We start from the raw sequence: 27,204 nt of genomic DNA on the forward strand, positions 1-27,204 counted from the left end.
TTGATCCTCCCTATCATTGTGATATAGTTTGTATCTTGGTACTGCACTGTCCCATTGGTTATTGTCCTTTCACCCGGTCTCTGATGTAACAATTATATATTTCGTCATTCACTGCTATACCCTCCAACTCTCCAATCTTAGACTTCTGGCATTGGCATTCAAACATTTCAAAGTATGTTTTTTTCTTTGTATTAACAACCTGCTTTTCAATTGATAGGGATTATCTGCAATCCTTTAGCTCATGTGATTCTTTACTTATAGGCACATGGATTACTTTTGCTTTTATTGGAATGTCTCTGTTAGGATGCCCTAACTCTCCTGTTTCATTACTATCCTTCGAAGATACCTCCCTCTGAAATATGCACTGCTGAGCGATTGTCAACTTTCCCCTTTGTTCTAGTTTAAAAGCTGCTCTCTCTCTTTTTTTAAAAGTTAACGCCAGCAGCCTGGTTCCACTATGATTAAGGTGGAGACCGTCCTTTCGGAAAAGACTCCCCCCCCCTTCCCCAAAATGATGCCCATTTCATTAAAAAAAACCCCAAATCCTCTTCACCATCATCTCATCCCTGCGTTGAGACTCCACAGCTCTGCCAGCCTCTAAAGAAGCTGCATGTGGAACAGAGAGCATTCAGAGAATGCTATCCTGGAGGTTCTGGATTTCATCCAGTCTGCCCAGCAAGTTTCTTATGGTAATAATTGCCACTCTGTGCAGGTTACCCCCATGTTACTGTTAAGAGTAGTATATGCCACTCCCAGCAGATTATCCCCAAGCCTTATGATAACCTATAAAAAGTTACCACTAGCAACATTTTTACCCAGTGATGAGCATTCTTGAAAATTCAGACAGTGCTGCTTGACGTGCTTTGCTTATGGTTCTGGCCATAGAAGCAGTCCTGTGCTTTTTCCATTCTGTCTGCATATCAGTACCCCAAACTGTAAAAGTCAGGGCCCATGATAGTTATCATCTGAATCCTTTCCCTGCCCCCCCCCGCCCCCCCCGACAAAGCAGAGAACGATGTTGTAGTTGCGTCTTAGCATTAAAGCTTATTGGTTAAGAGTAGCAACCCCCATGCCTTCTGTCAAGAGTAGTAATTACACTCCGTGGTTATCCGTTTGCTTATCAGTACCCCAGACCATAAAAGCTGCGGTCCTCGTTGGTTGTTGTCTGAATCCAATTCCCCCTTTCTCCCCTGCTGTCAAAGTGGAGAGCAATGTAGCAGTTGCATTAAAAGCATCAAGGCTTATTGGTTAAGAGTAGTAACTGCCACACCAGCAAGTTACCCCCATGCACGCTTTTCTTCATTTATGTCCTATAGCCCTTAGAGATCCACAGTGTTTATCTCATGCCCCTTTGAATTATTTGACTTTGTATTCATCACCTCCTCTGGAAGGGCATTCCATGCATCCACTACCCTCTCCGTGAAGAAATATTTCCTGACATTGGTTCTGAATCGTCCCCGCTAGAGTTTCATTTTTGACCCCTAGTTCTACAGATTCCTTTCCAATGGAAAACGTATGAAGTTTGTGCATCATTAAAACCTTTCAGGTATATAAAGGTCTGTATCATATCTCCCCTACACTTCCTCTCTTCCAGAGTATATATATTTAGATCATTCAGCCTCTCCTCATAAATCTTCTGATACAGATCCCAAACCATTTTGGTTGCCCTTTTCTGGACAGTCTCTATCCATTTTGAGATATGGGATCCAGAACTGAACACAGTACTTCAGGTGAGGCCTCACTAAGGATCTCTACAAGGGCATTATCACCTCCTTTTTCTTACCGGTTATTACTTTTTCTATGCAACCCAGCATTCTTCTGGGTTAGCTATCATCTTGTCACATTGCTTCACCATCTTCAGATCACCAGACACTATTACCCAAAGATACCTCTTTTGATCCATGCACTTCATTCTATTTATTTATTTATTAGTTTTTATATACCGGTGTTCAATATGGAATATCACATCGGTTTACATTGTAACTGTATTCAAGAAGTAGGGGCTTCCTGTTTTACATTATTACATTAATATAGTCTTGTTTAACATTGTAAATAATTCTTATTTAACATTGTAACTTTACACTTTATTAAATTCTTACTAGGAGATTAAACCTGAAATAGTGACGGCAGTACGTCCTACGTAGAGTCTTTGGAAAGGATATTGTATGGGTCCCCCCTCCCCTGATCACATACAGCCCTTTAGATTACTGCATCCCAGATGCATGACTCTACTCTTCTTGACATTGATTCCCAGCTGCCAAATCTTCGACCACTCTGCAAGCTTTCTTAAACCACTTTTCATTCTCTCTACTCTTTCAGGCATGTCCACTCTGTTGCAGATATTAATATCATCCACAAATAGTCAAACTTTACTTTCTGTTGCTCACAAGATATTGAACAGAGCTGGTCCCAATACCGATCCCTGTGGCACTCCACTTAACATGGTTCTCTCTTTAGAGTAGGTTTCATTTACCATTACACACTGTCTCCCATCAGTCAACCAGTTTGTAATACACACCACCTCCTTGGGGCTCACTTCCAAGCTTCTCATTTTATTCAGGTCCTGCAGGTTGAGCCTGTTTGCTGATGACTGAACCCTGGAAACCTATGAGGGAAATAAAGCCAGGAAAATAAGTGCATCATCTGAGCGAATTATGTGCAAGGTTGCAAGGATGGCCGTTGAAGCTGTCCATTGCAATCGGAACTTAAACAACATTGATCGTCCGGTCTGCACGGAAACTATTAACCTGCTCCTTGAAGGTGAAGGAGCCGATTCTCCACTAGTTAACCATGAAAATACTCGGAAAGTGTCTGAACCTTTGGGTACCCCTAGGAAACAGCAGGCAGAACCAGAAACATCCAAGACTGACACTGTGAAACTAACAAAACCAGTGGCCCTGTGGAGTCAGCAGGAAGTCTGCAAGTGGTTGAAGAAACATTGTCCTAATCAGTATCAAATCTACAGCGACTCATTTAAACAGCATGACATAACTGGCCTGACTCAGCCGCGGATAGAAGAATTCTTTGTGGCAATGCCAGTGATTGCTGCTGCAGAGGTAAAAGACGCAGTGGAAGACTCCACTGCTGGCTGACGAGATCTTCCTAAGCCCGGGAGCGCCGGCAACACTATCTCCTCCCCAGTTTGGTCATGCAGTTGCATTGTATCAACCAGAAGACTTGCAAGAGGCCCCGAGGCCATCGAGCATACATCTGGAAGGGAATGAGTCTTTTACACCGCTGAATGTGGGTATAGAAACAGTAACCGTGGCATCTAGGAACCCCGAGATGAAAGATTCTGCTGAAACTGCCTCTTCCCCCCAGCCTCGGCAGAGGCCGTTCTCGATGACTCAGATGGAATAATATCTACAGCAGAGGTCACCATCGCCCAGCGACATACAAACTGGCTCCTATCATGTTAAGCTCTCAACTTCAACCGCATACATCTTCCAGACCAATTAGAAGCGCATACAAAGGAACACTGCATGCCCCACAAGTAAAATCATCATTGAGCAAAAGAGCACTATCTTCAGCAGGCCCCCACCAGTGGAACGCGCTCCCCCCAGATCTAAGACTAGAACCCAGTCATCAAGAGTTCAAAAAAAGACCTGGCTTTTCCAACAAGCCTTCCCAGACTCTCAATGCTACCTAGACGGGAGGACTTCCTAAATATGAGGTATCCCCCAAATTATGGATACCTCACCAAGTTTTACTATCATGACTTTGCAACTGTACAACAAACTCTGAGTCCAAAAGTTCCTCATATTTTTATTGTATTTATATTGTAGCTTTATTATGTCATTATTTCTACGTTAAATAGTTAAACTGTACATATTATATTTATTTATTACTATGTTAAATTGACATTCGGTTATATTGTTCCATCTGTTCTATGGTTCCATGTAAAGCCCCTTTTCCCTTTTGGGCAGTTCATCGTTTTATGTAAACCGGAGTGATTTGTAGTTCTTACAAGAACTTCGGTATATAAAAATTAAAAATAAATAAATAAATAAAATAAATTCACAAGCCTCCTGTGCAGGATGATATCAAAAGCTTTGCTGAAATCCAAGTAGATCACATTGAGTGCTCTTCCTTGATCCAATTCTCTATTCACCCAAACAAAAACAAAAAAATCAATCAGCTTTGTCTGACAGGAACTTTCCCTCATGAATCCATGCTGCCTCAGGTGATGCAATCCACCCAATTGTAGATAGTTCACTATCCTTTCCCTCAGCATACTCTATTAATTTTCCCACCATTGAGGTGAGACTCACCAGTTTGTAGTTTACAGCCTCCTCTCTGCTACCACTCTTGTGAAGCAGGTCTAGTACTGCTCTTTTCCAATCCTATGGCACCACTCCCATTTCTACAGTTCTACTGAACAGGTCCTTCAGTGGACCCACCAGTACATCTCTGAGCTCCCTCAGTGTTCCAGGATGCATCTCATCCAGCTCCATGGCCTTGTCCACTTTGTTTGTCTAGCTCCTCCCATACATTCTCTTCTGTAAATGGAGTTTCAACTACCCCATCTACAGTCTTGTCAACAAGCAAACAATCCTTCTCCAGGTTCTTCTTTAGTGAACACCAAACTAAAGTATTTGACAATCTGATGATCATCCAGACCCCAATACTGCTCAAAAATAAACAGAAAATAGAATAAGCTGATAAAAGTACAAAACCTCGGTGTAATAATTGACACGGAACTTAGCCTCAAACAACACATATCACTAAATGTCAAAGAAGGTTACGCCAAACTTATGGTTCTCAGGAAATTAAAACCTTTACTAACATTAACAAACTTCAGAAGTCTTACAAGCACTAATATTTGCTAGTACCGACTACTGTAATGCCCTTCTCCTTGGATTACCATAAATAACAATAAGACCACTCCAAATACTGCAAAATTCTGCCGCAAGAATACTTACTGGTAAATGAAAAAATGATCACATTTCTGAAACGCTAGCATAACTACACTGGCTACCCATCGAATACAGAGTTCAATACAAAACACTTTGCACAATACATAAATGAATACACGACGAAAAGCAGAATGGCTGAATACAGCATTACATGTTCATGTCCCACAAAGAAACCTCAGATCTGCTAACAAAGCACTCCTAACCATCCCTTCGGTTAAAACAGCTAGACTGACCCAAGTTAGGGAATGGGCTCTATCCTTAGCTGGACCAATAATGTGGAACACCATGCCCTTAGAAATTAGACTACAGAGAGATTTTAAACTATTCTAAAAGAATTTAAAATCCTGGCTTTTCAAGCAATCATTTTACAAAGAGAACGGTAGATAGTGGTATATGAAATCTGGCAGCAGAACATCGGAACACAGCACCTTTTCTGCTCAATAAGCGTGTTTTATTAAAACAAAACATACATTCTGATAGTTATATATACAATTGAAACTGAGAAATGTAGAAAAAGGACAGGATCTTTAACTTTTTGCAAATAGTCTTTATTACGAAACTATGTTACTGGTCTTCAAATGGCACTCCTATAGATAGTATTAACTTATACATCTTTCATAAATGTATATATGTGCCTCAATTTAAACCGTCGAGATAGTATACTACTTAACGATGGTATAGAAAAAAATTTCAAATAAATAAATAAACAAATAAATAAATAAATAATATTTCCGTCATTTCTTCATCTCACTCCACACATTGCTCATCACCTTTCAATTTCATTATGCCACTTCTGGCATCCTTTCTTCTCTATTTGAAAAATGTTTTGTCAACTTGCTTTACCTGTTTGGCAATCTTTTCTTCCACTTGATCTTTGCTTTCCTTATTTCTTTCTTCGTCTCTCTTAGTTTTAACAGATATTCTTCCTTGTGTTCCCTTTTTTGGGATCATTTATACTTCTTTAACGCTGCTCTTTTTGCCTTTAATTTTTTCAGCCACCTCCTTGGAGATTCAGATCTATTTCTTTTTCCTCTTACTCCTGTTTACTTTTCTACATATAGATTTGTTATCTTTGTAATAACTCTTTTTAATTTGGCCCACTGTTGTTCCACCTCACCCATTTTCTCCCAGTCTTCAGTTCTTCCTCCAGGTTTATCCCCATTTTGACAAAGCTCATATTTATGAAATTCAAAAAACTTGGGTCCTCGTGCGACTTCTCTTTATCCTATTCATGATCTCGAACCATACTGTTTGATAATCACTGGTGTTCAGGTGAGCCCCTACTCAGAGACATTATCACCATTAATGAGTACTAGATTGAGTATCACACCCTCCCTTGTGGGTTCTATTACAATTTGTTTGAGCAAAATCCCCTGAAGGGCATCCACTATCTCTCTACTTTTTGTAGATACTGCAGAAGGGATAATCCAATCCACATCAGGCAGATTAAAATCTCAAACAAACAAGAAAGAAGGGAGAACACTTCTCCCTTCTTTCCCCCCTTTTGGATGTATTCCATCATATCTTTGTCCAGTTCTTCTATTTCAGTCAATGGGCTGTAGATCACACCAGTAAAAATGGAAGCACCATCTTTTTTTCCTTAGGACAGTCCATAATGCTTCTTCTCTACCCCATGTCCCTTGCAATTCACTTGCTTGGATATTGTTTTTGACTTAAGGAGCAACTCCTCCTCCTTTTCTGTTCTCTCTGTCCTTCCTTAACAAGTTATAGCCTGGGTTGACCATATCCCAAAAATAAAAAATCAGTGAACCAAGTCTCTGTAACAGCCACAATCTCCAAGTCCGCCTCCACCAATTGGGCCAGCAGGTCTGGGACATACATGTCATGTTGGCACCTATGTTTACACTACAAAAAAATAAGGTGATAAAACTTGTTTCACAAAAATATCCAATTGCAGCTCATTTATCATAAAATTATATAAAATATAATTTCAAATATAAAAAAGAGTGAAAAATAGGATTCATGTTCATACATAGACTGAACATCATCCTGCATTTTGCAAAGAAGGGAAATTCTTCATTCAATCATCACATGCCATGAAAAAAAACACTCTTTATAGCAAGAGTCAAACATTTATATAAGTAATACATAGTCCACTGTGAAGGATATCCGTTCAGAATCAATATTTGAAAATACATATATAGCCTTCCCAAATCCCAACAAGGGGCCTGTTATTTCACAACTAATGCAGCTTCATCAGGGGTATAGTAAGCTTGTCCATTCAAGTAAAAACGTATCTACATAAAGGTCCCCACAATTAAAGATTTGTTTGAAGAACCTTCTCAGGAAGGCATTCAGCTTGTTATAATGTTTCTGCAGCGGGGGTAATGTTTCCTGGTATCCTCTTACCTGAAAGATGAAGATGGTGGGCTTCTTAAGTCAGACATCTTCTGTAAAGAAATTTACTTTTTTAGATAGTACTGAAAAGTACTATTTGGAGGGCTGCCAAGGCAGCGAGGCAACAGTCATTGAAAAAAAGGTTATTCAAAATATATGCAGAGGTATCAGAGTTATAGGGTACACGTCTATGCTGATGCTCAGATCGAAAACGGACGGAGGGGCTCACGAAGCAGTGCCCACGCAAGCACTCCAACATATGCTCAGTAGAGCAAAAGCTCTATGATCTAACAAAGAAAGGTCTGCTCACCACCACTGGATGACATCATCCACATATCATAGCTAATTCTGCCCTGTTTGTTAATGGAGAACTTATATTTGTAGACAGGAAAGATTTATTGCTTAAAGCCCTCACCCTGGTGCTTGGTAAAACTCATTACTTTAATGTTTTATATCATGGCCTCCCCACTGTTAAACACCTTCAACTGTTTCTAAATATAGATGCTTGCCTTACTGAGGGAAACATCATTCATATCAGGTGTGGGACAAATAATTCAGTTTAAGATAACTACACTTATTTTTAAGTATATTCATTGAACTTCCTGTTCACTGGCTGAGTTGCTTTCTAGTTTCAAACTGAGGTCTTTTCAGCAAGCACTATTAGCAATACTCGTATTGCCAGCAGTGAGTTTATCTTATACTCAAAACTGTGATTTTTCTTGTTTTGGCCCTCTGTTATGGAACACAATTTCATTAGATATTTGATTGGAGTTGAATTATTTGTCATTCAAGGTAAAGGTCAAAATCTGGCTATTCCAGCAAGTTCTCAGTTAGATCAGTTGGGTAAGATTCCATGACTGGTATGTTCATCAGTAGAAGCAGAGAAAGTGTTAAACTGCATGAGTATGCTTCAGGTGTATCCAGAGATATCAGGTATCATACTGACTACAAAAGAGACAGTAGTGAGCTCAGGGGTTAAAATTATAGTACATTTACTATGGTATAACAGATCTCTAATTTGGGTGTATCTTTCTGCTGCCACGGCAGTTTAGACAATAGTAGCCGTACTTGCGTCAGAATGATTTGTGAGCAGCGATTCATTCTAGTCAAATTAACTTGCAATTTGTAAGGTGACCCTAAACATTATGAAACTGAGGCCTACTACTGTGCAAAGACTGATCAAATTATAGACCTAAGAAGCCATGAAAAATGGAGTTTTGCAGCTATTTGATATTTTTGGCAACTTTTATAAAGACTGTTTTTCACACAGAGATTTGTCAATACCTCCCCAAATGAGAGGAAGAAACCTTGAACCAGCACTGAGAACATGTCCTTGGTAAAACTTTGTTTCCAGCTTGAAAAACATGTTTGAAGGGGGTATTGTTCTAACACCTGCTTTCACTGAACTCTAATGAGCCGATAAGAATGTTCCTATTCATTGAGGCACAGATGACTTCATTTGCATCCTGTGACTACAGGAGGTACCAACATCCAATCTGGATCAATGATGGAACTCTTTGGAGCAGATTTGGTACCAACATCCAATCCGAATCAATGATGGAAGACTTTGGAGTAGATTTTAACCTTGGCCAAGGATTTCTTCCCGTGATTTCCTTCATGGACTTCAGAAAGTGGTCCTAGAGCTGTGTTACTAGAACTATGTTACTAGAACTGACTGTACCAGTCACTACCACTGTGACTTGCAAGTTACGACTAAGTTTTACTCAGCACAGTTGCTCATTAAAGCACATGCAACTGTTTGCCAGATTTACTCTGAAAGTATATTTGGCCAATTAGTGATTTTTATCTTTTTCCTGCTGTTATACCTCATGGAGATGTTTGTGAGATTTTGAGGTTTTATCTGTCATCCACCAAAGGGATATGGATTCATCTTTGGGTGTCAGACAGCATCCTGTTACAGGAGTGACCCTAGACTGACGCAGTACTCGGAAGGGTGAGAACCCTGGTCCAAATTATTTTACAGCTGGGATAAAATTAGATGGTAATTGTATAATCCACTATGGGGGGGTATTAACAATCTATTTGCATGGTCATATGGGTAGCCGGGTGATTCAGGTTTCAGGGGTTTCCTTAATTTAAATTATTAGTTAATGACAGTTTATACCTTTTCCTCAAAGAGATTTCACCGTAAAATTTAATATTTTATGTATTAATAAACTTAGTATTAATAAATGTAAATTATTTAACTGGCGGTTGAGAATGGCTCAGATTTGCTAGGAAACAGTCAGTTATTCCAACAATAATATAAGTAAATCACAAACGTATTTAAAATAACTCTAGTACCAGGTTTCAGGACTTAAATTTGAAATTAGTGTTTCTTTTTCAATTACGATATTATGCAAGAATGCAGCTATCAAAGGGAATTTCAAAGAACAAGCTAATTCAGATAAGAATACTACAATTCTAGCTTTTGTTAATGTTAAGCTTTTATATATACTTTTTTAAAGAATCTCTTCAAATAATTGATTCTTTGTGTATCGTTTTCTCTCTAACAGAACTTAAGAAGTTTCTGAATTTTATCTACTGCTGAAGAACTCTTCAGGTAAGTATTGTTCTTTTTGTCATATGTTTCTATCTCTCTTACTAATGTCTCTAAGTGTGCACTTATCTTATTTCTTCATTATTGAGCTAGGGGGCAGAGCTTGCATTCGCTACTGGCATATGTGGAATTGAGATAACACAAAAAGAAGAGTAACTTTGGATGCTTGAGTTTGTCTCTAGGATTCGTCGCTAGTGGCATGGCAATGTAGCAGATCTACCTTTCCCACCTCTTGACCCATAGTCTTCCTGTAACTCTGAATGACTTACTACTCTATCAAATAAAACTAAACTAACTCCCTTATACTGAAAGGTGTTCTCTCTCTTACTAGATTTTAGGTTACATTTATTTAATACTTCTAACTAAAGCAAAGGATAAATATCATCCCTGTCTATGCTATGACACTGGAAGGGAGCTGTTATTTTTCTATAATAAATATAAAATGTCACAATTCAGTTCCAGTGATGTTTCTTCTCACAGTGGATATGTTTTTAGCACTCACACTGATCACATTCCTAATTATTGTCAAAATTCTCATACAACAAACTTCTATATTGTTCATTTTTTCTTTTTTATGGAAGGGATATATATATACACCAAGATAATATCTTAGTGAATCTGGTTAAGACTATAACTTATTTCAGCTCACTTTATTAGAATTATCCAAGCACATATCTCCATCAAATTTGTTGCTTACAACAGTTTATTTAAGATGGCTTATATTTTTCACATTTCCCAGTCCTTTACCTACAGGTAGGGCCAGCATTTCATGGATTTTCCACTCTTTTTTCTTTATCTACAGGTACTTTTACATTTTTGCAAAATTTACTTTAGGATCCTCTCTTTAACTTAGGGGTAGATTTTACAAATTTGCGCACACGCGTACTTTTGTTCGCGCACCAGGCGCAAACAAGAGTTCGCGGGATTTTAATAGATACGCACGTAGCCGCGCAAATCTTTTAAAATCCGGGATCGACGCGCGCAAGGCTATGCAAAATCAGCAGCCTGCGTGCGCCGACCTGCGCAGCCTGCCTCCATTCCCTCCGAAGCCGCTCCGAAATCGGAGCGGCCTCGGAGGGAACTTTCCTTCCACACCCCCGCACCTTCCCCTCCCTAACCCACCCCCCAGCCCTACCTACTTGTGCAAGGGGGTGCAAAATTCCTGCAGACCAAGAGGACTGTAAACCTCCCCACAGGGACAGGTAATAAATTAATTTATTTATATTTTTATTCTTCGCCACATTCACAGTTGCGTAATTTTAAGTGCAAGTTAAGCTTAGATAGTATTTAATTTCTGATAATCTCACAAGACAATGTTTACACTGTAACACTAAAACTGAAACAAACCAAAACCAAATACAATAATTTCTTTTAAGGTATTATCCTTGTTTTTAAGTCTGCTGCTAATAAACTACCTCATAAAAAAGTGTCTGGATTTGCTTCCTAAAACTAATGAATTCATATTGTAAGATTATTGGTTAAATCTGATAAGTTCTCCATGTACTATGAGTTGTCTCAAAAGAGTCTGAACTGTTTACAGCTTCTCCAAAATATAGCTGCTAAGCTGTTAGTTGGAGCCAAAAAGTTTGATATCACCCCAATCTTAAAAGAACGTCACTGGCTGCCAGTTGAGGCCAGGATCCAGTTCAAAATCCTCTTGGTTTTTAAAATGGGTAATTCAGAGCTTACTAGGGATGTGCAGAGGGACCGCATACATTACATTCGGTATTTGTATTTATCGGGGGGCAGATACGTTGCATTCGACAAGGGGGGCCCCCGATCTGTTCATGTGTTCCATTCTTATTCGTTTCCCGGCTAAAATTTAATTAACAACAACCCCCCCCTACCCCTCACAGATTACTTTTTGATCCTAAATGTCCAGTCTTTTCCAATTTAAAGACTTCAAACGGAGACCTCTACATTTAAATGAAAGATGTAATATTATGCTATACTTGCATAACCTAGCATGCCTTGCAAAAAAATGTAAATTTGTGTTTGTAACACAATTTAAAATAGAGATCTGTGGGTTTTTCTTTACAAGATATGATAAAGAAGCAATTTTTCAACTTGAAAAAAGGCCACCGAAATGAATCCTGATGGGCAGAAAAATATCATCTACAAATTGAATGACTGCTTCCAAAGCAGCTGAAAATATAGAAAAGAAGAAAATTCACCAAGAAAATCAAAGAACATAGCAAGCAGCCTCATGAGCAACCGAAAATGTGGCAGACAGATGAATTTAGTTAAACCTCAAAGAAAGTAGCCTCACAAGCTGCTGAAATGTAAAAAACTGGCAAATAAGTTAACAGGTATTAAACCTGGAGGCGACTTGCTTTTCCTATGGGCAAATTTAGGAGCTTGACATGGAGTTTTTTTTATATTATTTTTGTTCTTTTTGTTTTATTTGTGTTATATCCTTTGTTTTAAAGCTTTATTGTATGCTGAAAAAATTATTGTACATTGCTTTTGACAGCTGTTTGATGGGGAGGTAGCTTATAAATGATGAAATAAACAAATGATGGCAGATAAAGAACAAAATGGCCCATTTAGTTTGCTTAATTGAAATTTGCCCACTTTGGATAGATGTGAAATCAACCACCACATTCCCCCTCCCCCATTTCTTTTACCTGACTTTTCAACCGTACTCCTATTACTGAACTCCATATCTATCCTAAATATTCCCCAATATACCTGTGCTGTTTTAGGCCATATTATCTTCAACTTTAAATTCTTATAAGATTAATTCTTAAGCCTTGAGCAGTTTCTCTGGAAAGGCAGATATACATTGACCTACAAGAATACATGACTTCTCCTCTCTTACCTCTCCTCACAACCTTACACGTCAACTTCACTTATCTGTGGTATTCTCCTCCATTGCCAGTTGCCAATTCTGTACTTTCTTCCATGCTGAATAGTGAGACTGGAATAGACTTCCTGAGGTAGTACAGCATGCTGTCTCGCTGTCCATATTCAATTCAGTCTATAAGCCCATTTTTTGAGGATGCTTTTAAATCAAACTCTGGTTTTCATGATCATAGCTTTGTTGATTTTCTCCTTTTGCAGATGACATTTAGATCTATAATAGAGTGGACACCCTTGAGGGAGTAAACAGAATGAGAAGCTATCAAGTAGCAATACATGAAGCGGTAAAGCTGAGAAGCTGATGTGAACTGGCCAGGAGAGAGACTATGGGGTGATAGAATCTGATGATACCAAGTTAGGGAACAGAGTGATAAAGTGGTGACCAAAGCCAGAAGTATGGAAGGTACATATGGAGAGACATAACCAACAGAAAAAAAGGTGATAATATCTCTGTACATGTCATCAATAAGACATCAGCTAGGATACTGTGTCCAGTTCAGATGCCATTCCTCCAAAAGGATATAGATAGGCTGGAGCTGGTCCAGAGAAAGGTTACCAAAATGGGGTCTGCAACAAAAGTCATATAATATAAGACTTGCAGATTTAAATATGCATACCTAGATGAAAGGAAAAACACGGTGGGAAGAGAATGAGATATTTAAATGACAAAGGTATAAAGAAGACACAAGAAGAAACAGGTTTTCAGAGGAAATAATGCTCTCAACCAAGGAGTTGGTTCCATGGAAAGAATTAACAGCATATCTACTAGGCACCTGAATATCTTCTTGAGGTATCTGACAAATACTTTTTTTTCCTTCAAGAAATTACCTACATTTTTTTTCTTTAGATAACTGAAATTTGGTAAATCTTGATATCTATTACTGTATCTTTTTGGTAAAAGATAATTAACTCTACATTAACTATTGTTCTATAATATCATTTCTATTATCATGTGAGATATGCTATCTCAAAAGTCTACATTTTCAAAATATAAACTTTTGATTTCTGAATGTCAGGTGAATGAGATAAAAACTAGCAATACTTAGCCAGGAAGATCTAAACATTACTTGGTCAAAAACAACCAGTTTTAATGAAACAATTATGAATTTGTTTTTGGCAGCTTATATAAGAGAATCCCTAAAAGTGAAAAATCCTTCTCTAGAAGCAGAGGGAAAGGCCATTTGAAACCATCCCATCTAAGTGAGACTGAATAATGCATGGTTTGGAGGAAGTTATCTTCAAAGGATACAAATGAGAGTTAGGGCACCCTAACAGAGTTTCCAAAAAAAGCAAAAAGAGGTCCATGTACCTATAAGTAAAGAATCACCTGAGCTAAAGAATTACAAATTATGCCTATCAACTGAAAAGCAGGTTGTTAATACAAACAAAACACACACTTTGAAATGTCTGTATGCTAATGCCAGAAGTCTAAGAAGTAAGATGGGAGAATTAGAATGTATAGCAGTGAATGATGAGATAGACATAATTGGCATCTCAGAAACCTGGTGGAAGGAGGATAACCAATGGGACAGTGCCATATCAGGGTACAAATTATAGCGCAATGAAAGGAGGATCAACTTGGTAGGGGTGTGACGCTTTATGTCCGGAAGGGATTAGAGTCCAACAGGATAAAGATCATACAAGAGACTAAGGGGTTGATTTTAAGACCAACACACATGGTTCCCGGTATGCACACATGGATGCGCTGATTTTATAACATATGCGCGTGTCGCCACGTGCATGTTATAAAATACAATGGCCGCGTGCACATGCATGCTGTATTTTAACATCTGCATGTGCATGGCGGGCGGCCCGCAACTTGCACACACTGGGGGAGGGGGGATTTTCAAATTACGCTCGGCAACGTGATCGGCTTTTTTTTTTTTTTTTTTTTTTTAAACAGTTCCTTACCCCCCTTCCTACCCTTTCTCCTCTCTACCCTGACTCCTAACCCCTACCTAGCTACCCCAAAATTTTTTTTCACTACTTACTACTCCCTCTGGAGCAGAAGTATTTTCCACATGCCAGCTGGATGCCAGCGCGTGCTTCCCCAGGACAGCATCTAATGGCACTGTCCCAGCCCACCCCCTACCCCTTTTGAGAGGCCCGGCACTTCAGCACGTAACAGGGATAGCAGGCATGGCTGGGCCCCTTCCGAAAATGCATGCAGCGCACTCAAGGTCCAGCCATGCACGTAACACCAGTTATTTACGTGCATGGCCCTCTTGAAATCCGGCCATTAATGCACAGTAGAATTTATATGGGTAGAAATCTCATGTGTGTTGGGTAAGAGTATAGTGATAGAAGTATCTACCATCCACCTGGCCAGAATGATGAGATGGAGGATGAAATCCTAAGAGAAATCAGAGAAGCTAACCAATTTGTCAGTGCAGTAATAATGGAAGATTTCAATTACCCCAGTACTGATTGGGTAAATGTAACATCAGGACATGATAGAGATGTAACGTTTCTGGATGGAATAAACGACTGCTTCTTGGAGCAACTGGTTCAGGAACCGATGACAGAGGGAGCTATTTTAGATATAATTCTTAGTTTAACACAGGATTTGGTGAGAGGTAACTGTGGTGGGATCACCACCGCAATAGTGATCGTAACATGATCAAATTTGAACTAATGACTGGACAGAGGATAATATGTAAAGCTACAGCTCTAACACTACATTTTCAAAAGGGAAACTTTGATAAAATGAGAAAAATAGAAAAAAATGAAAGGAGCAGCTGCAAAGGAGAACCATTGTTTAAAAATACCATCTTAGAAGCACAGTCCAGATGTATTCCACGCATTAAGAAAGGTGGACAGAAGGCAAAACAATTACTGGCATGGTTAAAAGGTGAGGTGAGAGAGGCTATTTTAGGATCTTGGGGAGATACTAGTTCCAGAGATGGTTTTCAATGGTGATGAGTCAGATGAACTGAACCAAATCACTGTGAAACTGGAAGACGTAGTAGAGCAGATTGACAAACTAAAGCGTAGCAAATCACTTGGTCTGGATGGTATGCCTGCCAGAGTTCTAAAGGAACAAAAAAATGAAATTTCAGATCTGTTACTTAACATTTGTAAACTATCATTAAAATCATCCATTGTATCTGAACACTAGAGTGTGGCCAATGTAAACCCAATATTTGAAAAGGGCTCCAGGGGTGATCCAGGAAACTATAGACCGATCAGCTTGACTTCAGTGATGGGAAAAATAGTGGAAACTATTCTAAAGTTCAAAATCACTCAGCTTATACAAACCCATGGTTTAATGGAACACAGTCAACATGGATTTACCCAAGGGAAGCCTTGCCTCACAAATCTGCTTCATTTTTTTGAAGGGGTTAATAAACATGTGGATAAAGGTGAACCGGTAGATGTAGTGTATTTGGGTTTTCAGAAGGCATTTGACAAAGTCACTCATGAGAGGCTTCTAAGAAAACTAAAAAGTCATGGGATAGGAGGCAATGCCCTTTCTTGGATTACAAACTGGTTAAAAAAAGACAAGAAACAGAGAGTAGGATTAAATGGTCAATTTTCTCAGTGAATAAGGGTAAACAGTGGCATGCCTCAGGGATCTGTACTTGGACTGGACCTTTTCAATATATTTATAAATGATCTGGAAAGGAATATGACACGTGAGGTAATCAGATTTGCAGACAATACAAAATTATTCAGAGTAGTGAAATCACAAGCAGATTGAGATAAGGACATAAGAACATAAGAAATTGCCATGCTGGGACAGACCAAGGGTCCATCAAGCCCAGCATCCTGTTTCCAACAGAGGCCAAAAACCAGGCCACAAGAACCTGGCAATTACCCAAACACTAAGAAGATCCCATGCTACAGATGCAATCACTAGCAGTGGCTATTCCCTAAGTAAAATTGATTAATAGCCATTAATGGACTTCTCCTCCAAGAACTTATCCAAACCTTTTTTGAACCCAGCTACACTAACGGCACTAATCACATCCTCTGGCAACAAATTCCAGAGCTTTATTGTGCGTTGAGTGAAAAAGAATTTTCTCTGATGTGTTACTTGCTAACTTCATGGAATGCCCCCTAGTCCTTCTATTATTCGAAAGTGTAAATAACCGAGTCACATCTACTCGTTCAAGACCTCTCATGATCTTAAAGACCTCTATCATATCCCCCCTCAGCCGTCTCTTCTCCAAGCTGAACAGCCCTAACCTCTTCAGCCTCTCCTCATAGGGGAGCTGTTCCATCCCCTTTATCATTGTGGTTGCCCTTCTCTGTACCTTCTCCATCGCAACTATATCTTTTTTGTGATGCGGCGACCAGAATTGTACACAGTATTCAAGGTGCGGTCTCACCATGGAGCGATACAGAGGCATTATGACATTTTCCGTTCTATTAACCATTCCCTTCCTAATAATTCCTAACATTCTATTTGCTTTTTGATTGCTGCAGCACACTGAGCCGACGATTTTAAAGTATTATCCACTATGATGCCTAGATCTTTTTCCTGGGTGGTAGCTCCTAATATGGAACCTAACATCGTGTAACTACAGCAAAGGTTATTTTTCCCTATGTGTAACACCTTGCACTTGGCCACATTTAATTTCATCTGCCATTTGGATGCCCAATCTTCCAGTCTTGCAAGGTCCTCCTGTAATGTATCACAGTCTGCCTGTGATTTAACTACTCTGAATAATTTTGTATCATCCGCAAATTTGATAACCTCACTCGTCGTATTCCTTTCCAGATCATTTATATATATATTGAAAAGCACCGGTCCCAATACAGATCCCTGAGGTACTCCATTGTTTACCCTTTTCCACTGAGAATATTGACCATTTAATCCTACTCTCTGTTTCCTGTCTTCTAAACAGTTTGTAATCCACGAAAGGACATCGCCTCCTATCCCATGACTTTTTAGTTTTCGTAGAAGCCTCTCATGAGTGACTTTGTCAAACGCCTTCTGAAAATCCAAATACACTACATCTACCGGTTCACCTTTATCCACATGTTTATTAACCCCTTCAAAAAAATGAAGCAGATTTGTTAGGCAAGACTTCCCTTGGGTAAATCCATGTTGACTGTGTCCCATTAAATCATGTCTTTCTATATGCTCTACAATTTTGATCTTGAGAATAGTTTCCACTATTTTTCCCGGCACTGAAATCAGGCTCACTGGTCTATAATTACCCGGATCGCCCCTGGAGCCTTTTTTAAATATTGGGGTTACATTGGCCACCCTCCAGTCTTCAGGTACAATGGATGATTTTAATGATAGGTTACAAATTTTAACTAATAGATCACAAATTTCATTTTTTAGTTTCTTCAGAACCCTAGGATGCATACCATCCGGTCCAGGTGATTTGCTACTCTTTAGTTTGTCAATCTGGCCTACTACATCTTCCAGGTTCACAGTGATTTCGTTCAGTTCGTCTGAGTCATCACCCCTGAAAAGCATCTCCGGAACTGGTATCTCCCCAACATCCTCATTAGTAAACACGGAAGCAAAGAATTCATTTAGTCTTTCTGCAATGGCCTTATCTTCCCTAAGAGCCCCTTTAACCCCTCTGTCATCTAATGGTCCAACCGACTCCCTCACAGGTTTCTTGCTTTGGATATATTTTAAAAAGTTTTTATTATGAGTTTTTGCCTCTATGGCCAACTTCATTTCAAATTCTCTCTTCGCCTGTCTTATCAATGTTTTACACTTACCTTGACAATGCTTATGTTTTATCCTATTTTCTTCAGATGGATCCTTCTTCCAATTTTTGAAGGATGTTTTTTTTGGCTGAAATAGCCTCTTTCACCTCACCTTTTAACCATGACGGTCATCGTTTTGCCTTCCTTCCACCTTTCTTAATGCGCGGAATACATATGGACTGCGCCTCTAGGATTGTATTTTTAAACAATGTCCAAGCCTGTTGAACACTTTTAACCTTTGCAGCTGCACCTTTCAGTTTTTTTCTAACTATTTTCCTCATTTTATCAAAGTTTCCCTTTTTAAAATTTAGTGTTAGAGCTGCAGATTTACTTATTGTCCCCCTTCCAGTTATTAGTTTAAATTTGATCATGTTATGATCACTGTTGCCAAGTGGCCCCACCACCGTTACTTCTTTCACCAAATCTTGCGTTCCACTAAGAATTAAATCTAAAATAGCTCCCTCTCTTGTAGGTTCCTGAACCAATTGCTCCATGAAGCAGTCATTTATTACATCCAGGAACTTTATGTCTCTAGCAAGTCCTGATGTTACATTTACCCAGTCAATATTGGGGTAATTGAAATCTAGATGCAGAAGAAGCAGCAACAACCTTGCACATAAGCAAGTCACACAAGACACTGGTGCAGGATAAATGTTAAATCACCATTCTGAGGTATACTTTAATAGATCCAAAATCAAAGAATAGCAATGTTCATACTGGCAACTCCATGAATACAAATTCAAGCATGTAAAGAGGTCCCCCTTTTTTTACGGACCCGTGTTTCGCTAGGCTGCGTCGGGGGGGACCAAGGGTACAGTCGAATCTAGAGTGTAAAAACAAATCTAAGTAAGAAACATAGAAACATAGAAACATAGAAATGACGGCAGAAGAAGACCAAACGGCCCATCCAGTCTGCCCAGCAAGCTTCACACGTTTTTTTCTCTCATACTTATCTGTTTCTCTTAGCTCTTGGTTTCTCGTAGCTCTTGGCTACATGGGTAAAAACCGTATCAAACATGTACATACCTCTAAACAGATACCCGGAGCGCGCAGGCTCTCACAGGTGTGAGCTATTTAAACATAGGAAAGGGCGCGAACGCGGCAACTCTCGCGAGAGCTGTCAAAGGTAGCAGGTATCAGCGGATCCGTCCCGGCATAACCCCATGACAACCTAATAAAAGAGGTTCCATTCAATTTCTCTGTTGAGACCCTGAGGTACCACTGTATTTAATGTAAAGATCCATCTCTGCTCCCGGCGCCCAAGGATCACTGGGAAGTCGCCACCCCGGGGAGGGCGCGCGACCACCTCAATGACCGTGAAGCTGAGGTCAGAGATAGAATGGCCGCATTCAATCCAATGAGAAACCAAGGGCTCATCTACTCTATGTAGGCGAATATTCGAACAATGTTCTATCATACGGGTTTTTAACATCCGTGTAGTTTTGCCTACGTAGAGGACAGGGGCACTTTACAATGTAAACTACGCCTTTCGTGAGACAGTCAGAAGCCGAACGAAATTTGAATAACCGCCCAGTGGTGGGATGTGTAAAACCAACCATTTGTTCAGTGTGGCTGCACATAGTGCAGTGCCCACACGGGCCGTGTATACCCTGCCTGTCGGGCAGTGCAACATGTGAGGAAGAGTGCACTAGTCTATCCCGTAAATTCTTTCCGCGCTTATAAGTAAAGCGCAGTGAACTGTGTAAAAGGTCTGTCAGCGCTAGAGACGACCAGTGACCTCTTTACATGCTTGAATTTGTATTCATGGAGTTGCCAGTATGAACATTGCTATTCCTTGATTTTGGATCTATTAAAGTATACCTCAGAATGGTGATTTAACATTTATCCTGCACCAGTGTCTTGTGTGGTAATTGAAATCTCCCATTATTATTGCACTGCCAAATTGTCCGTAGATTTACGCCTGCGAGAAGAATCTACGCGCGCCAGCAGACTGCTGGCGCGCCGTGCTCCGACCCGGGGGCTGGTCCGAAGGCCTGGACCACACCCCCGGGCCGGCGCCATGCCCCCGGTCCCGCCCCCGAAACACCGTGCCCCGCCCCCAAATCGCCGCATCATCTGATTCCGCCCCCGACACGCCCCCTTCCAAAAACCCCGAGACCTACGCGCGTCCCGGGGCTCTGCGCGCACCGGCGGACTATGGAAAATAGGCGCGCAAGGCCCTGCTCGCATAAATCCGGGCGGATTTACGCGGAAAAAGTGGAAAAAGTGAAGGGGTCTGGATACTTTCTGAATGCACTGTATTTTGATGATGAATATTGCCCCAGGTTGAGTTGTTATTTTCATTTTCCAGGAACAACAAAATTAGCTGCAAAAAAACCCCAAACTTTTTTGTTGATGATTATTCCTTTGCCACCATCTTTGATGTATACCTAATCTACAAATCATTTCAATGGAGTTTAAAAGTACAAAGCATTTCATATGCAGAATTTCTGCCAGTTTTATGTACCAACTCATAAAAATCACTATTAACACACTTGTGAATATTTAACTATAATGAATGGAAAATGTATTTTCTTCATTTCCCTTGCATTAAACAACAGATCTTCTTTAAAAATTTGATGACATCACAATCTATTTTATACTAAAGTTAAATACATCTGAGCTGCAGTTGATCACAATAAAAAAAAATATAGCTAAGCACCATTCTTCATTTTATCATAGAATATTTAAAAAAAATTAGAATTAACATCAGGGTTTCCAAACCTGTTCTAGAGACTCTAAGTTTTCAGGATATGCATAATGAATATACAAGGTATTAATCTGCATACAGTAGAAACTGATTACATTGGCCCCAACATGTACAAATTTATTTCCTGCATATTTATTGTGTATATCTTGAAAACTTGACTGGCTGTGGAGTCCTCAGGGCAAGTTTGGGAAGCCCTTCTCTATTCTAGGTTTCAAAAAATTTTTTAAAGAAAAAACTAGCATGTTTGTAGGTTTGTAAGTTACTTAATGCATGACATTTCAAATGTACTGTTATGAATAAATGTTTACCTGTGTTTAATTTTTTACATACAAACTGTGCCTGAAGACTGCAATACATCACATAAGAAAAAATAATTAAGGTAAGCAACTTTAAAATGTTTGCATTAGGCATCACAATTAAATATGAATTTTCTCAGCTCTACCTACAAAGTAACCCACACCAACATCATGAAATAAGAACCATAACATAACATCTAACACCTGCAGGTCGTAACTTGTCACATTCCTGGCTCTCTGAAAAACAAAGGCAGCCTTCTAGCATTACCCCATAAACGAAAGAAGAAATTAAGCCGATTGTGACTTCTAGTTAGAATGACAAGATCAATCAATCATTTCTATAAATACACAGTAGAATAGTACCTTTGCAATTTAAGGATTCTAGACATACTATGTTCTAGAATTACTAATTGCAGGAAATATGAGGCCAAACTGATGCAATGGTTGGTGCTACATCAGCCTATGGGGAAGACCCAAATTTAATCACAAGTTCTATGTCTACTGCTCAGGTTAAATGGATTTGGACGTGATGATCTGGAAGCAGCATATCCATCTACTATATGGTGACACCAGTTAGTGGGCCAGATACAGTTTCATTTAACTCTCAGAAACAAATAAAGGCAAGTTTTAAAAGCCCTACGTGCATCAAAGGCAGGAAATACACACATAAGTTGGGCAGGTGCAAGCCGCGCAGATTTTAAAAGGCACCCGCACATGCGCACAAATTTTTTTTTAAAAAGGGTGTGGCGTGGGGTATGGGTGTACCTGGATTTATGAATGAAACCAGCGCTTAAATACCTACACACACAAGTGCGCACCGGGGTCCCCTGCCACGTAACTTCTGCCATGGATGATGTGTAAGTAATAAAGTAAAAAAATCAGGGCTAGTCAGCAGGGTTTTAAGAGTTGGTGCTAAAGAGCAGCTATTTAGGGGGGGTTAGGAAGTCCTATCCTTTACCTGGGCTAGTCCTGGGGGAATTTTGCGCTACTGCGGAATTTGCACAGAATTTGCGCAGAATGACCCCCCTGCACAGAATTGCCAAATTCTGCACAGAAAATGACAGAGGAGACTGCGGCATGCCATGGAGCACATGAAGATGAAGGCCCCCATGTGCCACGGGACGCACTCCACTCGTGGTGAAGATAAAGGCTCCAGTGAGAGTGAGTGAGTGAGTGTGTGTGTGTGAGAGAGAGGAGAGGAAGAGGGTATGAGAAAGGGGAGAGGGTGTAGGGAAGGAGGTGGTGAGAGAGCAGGGAGAGCATTGAGAGAGAGAGCATGGGAGGTGAGAGAACAAGGGGGGGGGATGCTCGAGTGTGGGTGCCAGAGAGAGGGAGCCTATATGAGGAGATTGTGAAGGAGTGTGTGTGTGAGAGAGAGAGAGAGAGAGAGATATTTGGACCTTGTGTTTATGAAAAAGGGATAGTGTGTATGAGGGTGCTAGCCTGTGTGAAGGGATTGTGTATATGTGAGACAGAGCCTGTGTGAAGGGGTGCATGAGAGAGAGACATAGGTAGCCTATGTGAGGATGTATGTGTGAGAGAGAAAGGGAGCTTGTGTGGGTGTGTATGCAAGAGAGAGGGACCCAGTATGAGGAGATGGGTGTGTGAGAGAGAGTGAGGGAGCCTGTATGAGGGTGTGTGTACTAGAGAGAGGGAGCATGTATGTGAGAGAGGGAGGGACAGAGGGAGCCTATCTGAGGGGCAGTACTGAAAATGGGGTCAAACTCGGGGACTGGCAATAGAGTGGAAGGGGTTGAGCCTTGAGGTGGAAGGGAGAGATACTGGCAGGTGGAGGAGTTGGGGCCTGAGAGGGCAAAGTGACCAGTGGAGTAGGGAAAGCGAGTGGAAGGGACACTCTTAAAGTGAATTTCTAGGGAAATTCAGCTCAAAATATTTAAAATTCTGCATCTTTAAGTAATAACTTTTTTCAGTATTAATTTAAAATGTGATTACTTAAAGACTGTTGTGTTATTTTGACCAATATAAAGCATGCAGAATTTTAAGTTTTTGTGCGCAGAATTTTAAATTTTTTTTGCGTAGAACTCCCCCAGGAGTCGTTGTTTAGATTTCAAGAAGGAAGGATGTTTCAGTGTGCTTTCCAGAGTTAGGCCCTCAGCTTAGCAAAAGGGAGAGACACTGCCCTGCTAGTTCCTGGTGAAAGGCTGGAGGGAAACCGTGATTTCTGTAATTTTTCCTAGACTGAATGTGAGGATTTTAGGTGGTTTGACCTGCACCTTCTGGGAAGCTGTAAACCTCTCTCCAGAGGTGCAGGAAAGGCCTGTACACCCCTTCAACCCATCAAGCAGAGACTGCACTGCCCAGCAAGTGAAATCCTTTTTGGGGTTCTTTTTTTTCTATTTTGTGGGAGGGAAGGTGTTTTTTCTGCCCCTTCTCCTTACCCAATGAAAGAGCTATTTTTTCAAAGATGAGTTTGGAGAAGAACACCAGGAGACCCCCCCAACCAGAGAGTTTCCACCTTGGGTCACAGGCAGGTGAAGATCGGGAGTCCCTTCTGGAGTCAGGCACTGTTTGGGAAAAGGGACACCCTCCCTGGTTAGCATCTCCCAGCCCCTTGGGTTAGACATTCATTCCACATCATGGATGGATTACAAGGTCCAAGTTTCAGTAAAAAGGGACATTTCCATAGAGGGATACATCATTTAAGCTTGTACTGCATCAAAGACAAGGAATCTGGATGTAGTTGGGTATTTTATTTACGTTTTGATTTTCCTCCAATCAATATCAGTAAATATTATTTTGGATACCCATCCAGCAAGTCCTGCCTGTTTAGTCCAGGTACCTGTCCCACACAGCAAGACTAACACACACACACACAAGGCCGGATTTAAAAAAGCCAGAGGATTTACGCACGTAGGGGGGGTTACGCGCGCCGGGCCATTTGCTGCTATACTGGAGGATTGCGCATAAAGACAGACAGAGGTCGGAGGGGTTAGAGTAGGGCTAGGGGATGGAAAGGTTAGTGGAAGGTGTGGGAAGGTTAGAACAGGGGGACGGGAACGGAGGAAGGCTGCAGGCATCTGTGTGCGCAAGATGCACTAGTGTGCACCCCTTGCACACGCCGACCCCCAATTATATAACATGCGTGCGCATGTTATAAAATCGGGTGTCCATATGTGCGCGCCGGGTAGCGTGCGCACATGAATGCCCGTGCGTAGATTTGAAAATCTACCCCACGATGTTTCCCTTGCCTAGGCCAAGAAGGTTATCCTTCAACCCCATAGAAAGAACCCCCAGGGAGAAAGAATAATTGGGGAAAAAACAGAAGAGCTAGCCCAAGTAAAGAAATTCTTTTATGGCTCTTTGGAATCATCACAATTCCCCCCCAAAAAGGTTACAGTCTATGGGGGTCATTTATCAAAATGTGCTAAGGCGTTTTCGCGATGTCTCCTGAAAGGCCTGTTTTAGTAGGAGAGGGAGAGAGACTGACTAGACATAATGCCCTCTCCCTAGATAGGTATTTGTATCCCTATGGGAGGGCCACCTAGTAACTCCAGGTGAGGTTTAGGTATTAGTGTAGGGGGTTAGGGGCCATTTTGACATTCAACGTGAGACGTACGAACAGAAGAGTGGTCTGTTGTGAAGATTTGATGACCTTCGAAGTGAGGAAATTCACCCCAAGATATCTCATCTTGGGGTGAGTTTCCTCTCTCCGTAGGTCATCAAATCTTCACAACAGACCACCGTTTTGATAAATCCTGGCCTCTCTCTCCTGCTAGTAAGCTTCCTTTCTGACTGTTCCATGCATACTTGAATTCTGACTGTGCTAGTTCCTAACCTCTCCATTGGAAGTTTGCTCCAGGTGTCTAGCACTTTCCCGCTGAAAATCTATTTTCTCACATTCCATTTGAACCTCCTTCCTCTCCCATTCATGAGGATGCCTTGTCCTTGAACTTTTCATGCTGTGGAAAATGCTACCTTCTGGTACCTTATTGAAGCCAAGTACTTGAAAGTTTGTATCATATCTTCCCTTCTTTTTATGAGAATACATTTTAGCTCCTTTAGCTGAATGCATTACTTGTAGTGTGGGCTATGCATTAATTTCTTGGCTTTCCTTTCAAGTGCCTCCACCTTATCAACATCCCTTTCAAAGTGGTGCCTCTAGAATTTCACACAGTACTCAGAATGGGGTCTCTTCAGTGATCTATACAAAGGTAATAATATTACATCCCTCTTTCTCCCTCTTTTTTATCTAACAATATTCAATACTATGAATCCCCAAAGTGTAAGAATAACACAAACAAACACCAATAATGATTTCACTTTGAAAATATAGATGTGTGAACAAAGGCTCATATATATCAAATTGTCGCCCTCCACTGAGGAGGAAGGCGCTAGAGTTAAATTACTCCAGCACATCCCCAGTGGACAATATAATTTAATATAATATAATATGGCTAAAAGACAGGAAACAGAGAGTAGGATTAAATCGACAATTTTCTCAGTGGAAGGGAGTGGGCAGTGGAATACCTCAGGGATCTGTATTGGGACCCTTACTTTTCAATATATTTATAAATGATCTGGAAAGAAATACGACGAGTGAGGTAATCAAATTTGCACGATACAAAATTGTTCAGAGTAGTTAAATCACAAGCAGATTGTGATAGATTGCAGGAAGACCTTGTAAGACTGGAAAATTGGGCATCAAAATGGCAGATGAAATTTAATGTGGACAAGTGCAAGGTGATGCATATAGGGAAAAATAACCCACGCTATAGTTAACACAGTGTTAGGTTCCATATTAGGTGCTACTACCCAAGAAAGAGATCTAGGCGTCATAGTGGATAACACATTGAAATCGTCAGTTCAGTTGCTGCGGCAGTCAAAAAAGCAAACAGAATGCTGGGAATTATTAGAAAGGTTATGGTGAATAAAACGGAAAATGTCATAATGCCTCTGTATAGCTCCATGGTGAGACCGCACCTTGAATACTGTGTACATTTCTGGTCGCCGCATCTCAAAAAAGATATAATTGCGATGGAGAAGGTAAGAGAAGGGCGACCAAAATGATAAGGGGAATGGAACAGCTCCCCTATGAGGAAAGACTAAAGAATTAGGACTTTTCAGCTTGGAGAAGAGACGGCTGATGGGGGATATCATAGAGGTGTTTAAAATCATGAGAGGTCTAGAATGGGTAGATGTGAATCGGATATTTTCTCTTTCGGATAATAGAAAGACTAGGGGACATTCCATGAAGTAAGCATGTGACACATTTAGAACTAATCAGAGAAAGTTCTTTTTCACTCAACGCACAATTAAACTCTGGAATTTGTTGCCAGAGGATGTGGTTAGTGCAGTTAGTATAGCTGTCTTTAAAAAAGGATTGTATAAGTTCTTGGAGGAGAAGTCCATTACCTGCTATTAATTAAGTTGACTTAGAAATAACCACTGCTATTACTAGCAACGGTAACATGGAATAGACAGTTTTTGGGTACTTGCCAGGTTCTTATGGCCTGGATTGGCCACTGTTGGAAACAGGATGCTGGACTTGATGGACCCTTGGTCTGACCCATTATGGCATGTTCTTATGTTCTTAAGAAAACAAGAAGAAAAAGGACTTGCACAGTCTGGTTTCTGATCTCTGGGCCTGGACCTAAGCCAAGACCTTGACGTCAGGACCAGGCCTGGCCCCAGCATTGGGCCAAGGTGTCGGAACCACAATGGATGCTGTAAGTGGGGGGGGGGGGGGGGGGGGAATTTCCTGACGGTTTGCTGGGTCTTGGCTGATTCTCTGGTGTCAGGCCTAAGCATAGGGAGCAGCCCTGCTTTGAGCCTCTGCCTATCCCTAGGAAAGTCCCCAGCCTTAAG

The 27,204-nt window shown here is 40.5% G+C and overlaps 1 protein-coding gene and 1 pseudogene across 4 annotated transcripts in view; one reads left to right on the forward strand and one right to left on the reverse strand.

Moving 5' to 3' along the window:
* The window catches only part of LOC115090621 (potassium voltage-gated channel subfamily KQT member 1-like), a 408,883-nt gene that overhangs the window by 374,341 nt on the left and 7,338 nt on the right, over nucleotides 1-27,204 (reverse strand). Inside the window, exon 1 of one of the 4 annotated variants that reach the window (XM_029599981.1) lies at nucleotides 12,656-12,881. The exons of the other annotated variants lie outside the window; for them this stretch is intronic. The gene's annotated coding sequence lies outside the window, so the exon portion shown is untranslated. Of the gene's footprint in view, nucleotides 1-12,655; nucleotides 12,882-27,204 lie in introns of those variants that run through there. 4 annotated transcript variants of the gene reach the window in all.
* Nucleotides 2,673-3,092, forward strand: LOC115089392 (annotated as a pseudogene).

This window comes from Rhinatrema bivittatum, chromosome 4 (assembly GCF_901001135.1).
Source record: "Rhinatrema bivittatum chromosome 4, aRhiBiv1.1, whole genome shotgun sequence".
NCBI lineage: Eukaryota > Metazoa > Chordata > Amphibia > Gymnophiona > Rhinatrematidae > Rhinatrema > Rhinatrema bivittatum.